General features: G+C 36.0%; 1 pseudogene; it reads left to right on the top strand.

Annotated features, from left to right (window-relative positions):
• The first annotated feature begins 225 nt into the window (after positions 1 to 225).
• On the top strand, positions 226 to 339 carry LOC113231164 (annotated as a pseudogene).
• Positions 340 to 6,059: the final 5,720 nt, after the last annotated feature.

Genomic DNA, 6,059 nt, shown 5'->3' on the forward strand with positions numbered 1-6,059 from the left:
ACACACACACACACACACACACACACACACACACACACACACACACAAATGCCTTATTTTTCTAGAAATTACTAAGAAAAAGTTGCCATCAGCGAAGTTAAGCAACGCCAGGCTCGGTCAATACTTGGATGGGTGACCACCTCGAAACACTGCGTGACTTTCCACTTGTTTCAGTGGCCTCAGGATGAAAATCGCATACTGTACCTCAATTTTAGCGTGACAAATGCCAACGCCCATACCATATACACCGGTTCTCGTCCGATCACCGAAGTTAAGCGACGTCTGGCGTGGTTAGTACTTGAATGGGTGACCGCCTGGGAACACTACTTGTCGTTGGCTTTTTGCTGCCATATTTCTATACTTTTATTTGCACCTCATAGTTTTTATTAGATACAATACAGTAGGTATATTTTTTTATTAACAAAATCATAGCAGCACACAAACCAACGCATGTACTCATAGACTATATAACCAGAAATAGAGACGAAATGTCATTTAATTTGTTTGAAAACTATTCTGCCATATGACAACAGCTATACGACTGGCCAGCCCGAAAACGAAATAATTGACGGGTGTCGTCAATTGTTTCACTTCAAATCGATGGATTATTTCGTCTTTATTTCTCGTTGTATACTCGATGTATTACACAGACTTCACGTCGTCGTCGATTATACTTAGAATTTTACACCATCGTATTATTCGTATTGCAAGGGCATGGTGTTGATTTTTTATTCATTTACTTATTTACCTGTGAATAACAAATGGACGAAATAGAATTTCTTACGGCATAGTCCTAAGCAGATCACACCTTATCCAACACGAGGACGCCGTAACCAGAGCTTGCGTAGTAAGTCGGTACGGTTCTCACACGCCGTACGGCGGCTGAAACTTTACACTAAAGATATCATTTATCATTCACCGAAACTATACTGAGTTCTTTTTACCTTTCTTTTTAGCTAAGCGTTAGTTATTTTTAAAAGTTTTCTTACCTGTTGTCAGCACTGAATTTGATATATTGAGCGCTGTTTAAGATTACTACGACTATTTTGGTATAATCTATTATCTAACTGCCTCTGTGGCCAAACGGTTACCATGCCGGACTGCCACGCAGAGGTCCCAGGTTCGATTCCCGGGTCGGGAGAAATATTTGTATGACCTACATTTGTTTCTCCCGTGAGTTTGGGTGTAATTTGTGGTTGTCTATATGTGTGTCCATGGCACCCGCGACACAGGGTTTCCCTAGTGCGGGGCTATGTTGAGTGTGTGTGTTATTAAAAAAAAATATATATAATCATAATAAAAATATTAAATAGTGATTTAAATATTCTTTTTAAAAGACTATACTAGTACAGTCAAAAGCACATCATCAGACTTTAGACTTCGACCCGTTCTTTAAGTAATTGAATTTTAGTTTAAAATTTGACTTCCTTTTGACCCCTGTACAAAGGATAATTTTCACTTACATTTTTCCAACATAAGATCATAGCCACCATAGCCCATTTTCATTGCCATGCCTCTACTAGTCACAATGTAAACTAAATATATAAGTATATTATAAATATTAATAACAACGATCGAACTCAAAGAAAAATTTCTGAGATCTAACAGGACTTGAAACTGTGTCTGTTTAGCCAATAATTCGACAGATGAAGTCGGCAGAAATCACGAATTTATCTACACCATGCCATTACCGCCGACTTAGTGAAAGCGACTAAAAACAAATTTTACAGGAGAGGGTTTTTTTAATATTTCTAAATATAAATGTGATACTTAATTGAATTTCAATATTTAGTAATGAATTTCGTTACCGATTGTGCAACAACAGAAAAATTTTTTTAAACAATGGATATTAAGATATTAGCCTTTTTTGGCGCTTACAATATTTTAACTATGTCTATCTATGTTCTATCTAATCATCTAGATTTTTAAGGTTTTTAGGCGTAACGTTTAAGGTGACATTTGCGATTAAAAATAATATGTAACAAGGTGCAACACATTTTTTGCCACTTTGTTCATAGTAAACGATGAAATTGTGACGTATTAATTATGTCGGTTGCCATATCAAGTGGGGTCGCTTTTGAATATTGATTATGTCGGTTACACTAAAATATAAAAAACAGTAGATCAAACGATAAACTTAGCTTTTGCTATATTTCTATTTGATGTAATTTTGGCGGGAAATGTCGACGCTGCCCTGTCGAAAAACGTTTAGTTTAGTTTTTTTTAGTTTGTTAAAAATGTCGCTAAACTGTTTAGTTAAAAATTTCGCTTACGATGAGTTGGCGGTCATGCCTCTATGCGTTTGTTACAGATCTTTTCTGGTTTTATTTCTGTATGTTCTGTATTTGTTTCTGGTTTTTAACGACTCTTTTTGCCGTAGCCTATGAGAAATCTATGAAAGTTTTTCTTCACTCAGGGTCAAGAACACGTCAAGCTTGACACTTAGGATTTAAATCCAACTCTATGCCGCTTACGATAAGAACGGTCCAAAGTACAAAGAGTCAAGTTTGACGTACAATTGACTGTACCTTTACATATACATAAATATATATGTTTTTATCTGTTTACAGAGGTATACTAAACGACTGAGATTAATGAATAAAACAGTATACATAAAAAACATTTCAAAAGTTTCAAATGAGACACACAACTTGTTCACTGTTAAATGGTACGATAGGTAAATTTCAATATTATAAGCCACTGGCTTATGCAAAATGTAATCTAAACGTAACTCTCTTATGGCATAAACAAAACAATGAAATGAATGTAGTGATCTTCTATTTTTAGCTAACAACTGTAATTTAACTACATGCCACTCTAAGTAAATTATATGAGTTGGCTACATATAAATTCCATTATCTGACCATGTGCAATTGTGTGTTATGCTCTAAATTTAGGCCAACATGCAGAGAGCGAATCAGAAATGATCAAAATTTAGCGGTCGGTGTAGTTAAGCTGCGTTTTGACTGTCGCCTATTAGTGCAGTTCGCTTGCCGTTGCGGTGCAGTTGGCATGATTGTATACCGACTACATGTTGACTGCACACCATTGTGCACTAATAATCGGCAGATTTGATAAAAATTGTCACAATTATAAACTAGCCCTTATAATGCAGCTACGCCGACTGTCTAACTACCAAAAGTAGGAGCTGTAGAGCTCCTTATGAAAGAGTTCGTCCAGGAAATTACTGCCACCTTACCTATTCTTCTGCCACCAAGCAGTAATGTGACCATTACTGCATTCCGGTTTTGAAGGACAATGGTGTTAGTTTACAGGCACATGGGACTTGTCAACTTATGTTTCAGGGTGACGGGCGTGGTAGCAGTGCCCTTCAGGTATTTGCGATTTAAAGCTGTCAGTGACACTGAAACTGCTAGGACAGGCGTTTCGCTTACCTCCAGGTGCACAACTTGTTCGTCCCGGCACTTGGTATGATAAAAAAAACTGCATTGTAAAAGCTATTTTGCAGTTGCAATGCAGTCGGTACGCGGTTTATAGGAAAATATCAAAATAAAACTACAGGATACATCTGTGGTTTTATTCTGATAATTTCCGATTTGCCTAAGTGGTTCAGAGAAGCTCACTTGGAAGCATTCTAAATAACATAAGCAAGCACAATAACTACTGTTATTGCTACATATTACTACTTAACTGCCTCTGTGGCCGAACGATTGCCATGCTGGTCTGCCACGCCGAGGTCCCAGGTTCGGTTCCCAGGCCGGGAAAAATATTTGTATAGCCGACATTTTATGTACTACTCTCGTGAGTTTGGGTGTAATTGTGGTTGTTTATATGTGCACATGACACCCGAGAAACAGGGTTTTCTTTTCCTAGTGTGGGGCTATGAGTGTATGCGTTATTATATCATTATTATCTACAACATCACGCTATAATTATGAAAACCGAATCGACTTCAAACTTTTCTAAAACTGTACTTATTACAATCAAATAAAAAAATTGTTCTTCGTGATAACTTTTACCCTAATTATATATAAAAAATATTCGGTTTATTTACCAGCATTTGCTTTTATTTATTAGGTTTTTCTTTCATTTATTCACATACCGCTCTGTGAATTTGCGCTCTTCAGTGATTTAAAAACCACTTCTTACTACTCATTTGGTGCTATGTTGAAGTAAAAATAATTTTGTCACAATTGAATTAAATATGTTAGTTAACACGCCGTGCCATTAATAAAATTTTGCCAAAATTACAATTACGTCATAGCCAAATGAGCGATGGTAAGATTGATATTTTGGCGAATATCAACTAGTACAGGTAAGTACCGCCACGTTACGAGCTGATCATTCAATCTTATTTTTATTACGTACAAACATGGAAAGCAACTCATATAATAAAAACAAATAATCTGGAGATTTTTTTCTAGGGTGTACTTTATAGCTGTTCAATAAACGCTAATCCATACAGTGTACATATGGCTATTTAATTAACTAGGCTAATATAAATCTAGATATTAATTAATGTTCAAGGGTTGGATTGTACATTCTTCATTTACCTGTGCATTTTTAGAGTAATGTTCTCTTTCTTTAATTATTTTAACACATCAAACTTTTATAGTAGAATGTACCTACCATACAGCCATAGATATAAAAGCAGATCGTCATGATGATGTGTCGCGAAAACTTGAACCAACAGCATCAGAGGGGCCGCCCGACCGACGCCACTTTGCCTTGTATGCATTGACGCGCAGGGACATGCGTGGAGTTGTCTTTACTAAAAATAATAATAACTTTTTTTATAAAAATTGTCAACCTCGACAATTTGCCAAATTTTATTGAAGTCGGTTAACGGAAAGTAGATGAAATCTAATAAATTGGAATAATCCCCTAATTTGTCACCATAGAGGTGGGGTATTTTTTTCAAATTCGAATGGGACCACTGCCGAGGTACCCCCTTTCGAACAAAAAGAATTATCGAAATCTGTTCACAAATGTTGGAGTAATTGCGTAACACACAAAAAAGAAATATGGTTCTATTGAGAAACCCTCCTTTTTACAAAGCGATTGCTACTTAATACAGAAAGTTTATTGTAACTAGAAACACAACAACAGAGCATATAAAAATTATTTGAAATTCGTAAAAAAAATTGTCTCACCACGTAATTGTGTATATAATACACAGACATGGAGTAGATTCATATACAACCTTATACATCTACGTCTACATATACCTTTTCAATCGGACTTTAAAAAATGTTCAGCACGGTAAATTTCATATTTTCGAATCTCAAAATATTACCACCCGTTAAATCAGCTATCTATCAATGCTTGCGAAATATTCATAACTATACTCTCGCACCCATCGTGTAATAAGGCCACATACGAAAAATTACTTAAAACCAAACCAACGGCCTTCCTCAAATCCATGATATGAAATGGGGATATATCTCCGACTCAAAACTATTGTACTTGCGAATTCGCCACACAAAGTATGTTTAACTTTCTCTGGTGCCCGCTGTGTCCAACCAGCTGCAGCCATGCAGTCCTGTTAAAGGAAATATATAGGGGTATAGAGATGGCTGCTTACTGGGTCAAAGAAATTTTGCATCGGTTTGGTATTTTCATTGCTTTTTGCCGTTGATTCCCTAAGAAAAAGATCAGCAAAATGACAACTTTTCAGGTGAGAGGTATAAAGAATCTGCGCATTAAATTATTCGATCGGTTTTTTTTTTGCTTAAATAGGAATGTTATATAATTTCACATATATTTTTTAAACTTCGTACAATGGAAGCACGTTTGACATATACTCACATGTGGCTTTATTATACCAAGAGTATGCTGTACAGTTCGTTCCAAAACTACAATTACCTATTTACATTTATTCCGCTCTGTGTCTTCTCCTATTCCTATTTTACAAAGTGAGAAGTAGCAGTGACGGCTAATTGTACCCAAGGATAACCATAAACCGTTCCGATCAGTTTACATCACACGGTCCACTTTTTCCTCTTTCTTCTCCCTATTTTCGGACGTAAACTGCGTATTTATTTTTCCGTTTCGGGAAATGTCAAAACAATAAAATAGATCTTTATGTTTACAAGTTT

This window comes from Hyposmocoma kahamanoa, unplaced genomic scaffold (genome assembly GCF_003589595.1).
Source record: "Hyposmocoma kahamanoa isolate Upper Pololo Valley unplaced genomic scaffold, ASM358959v1 64, whole genome shotgun sequence".
In the NCBI taxonomy this organism is placed as follows: Eukaryota; Metazoa; Arthropoda; class Insecta; order Lepidoptera; family Cosmopterigidae; genus Hyposmocoma; species Hyposmocoma kahamanoa.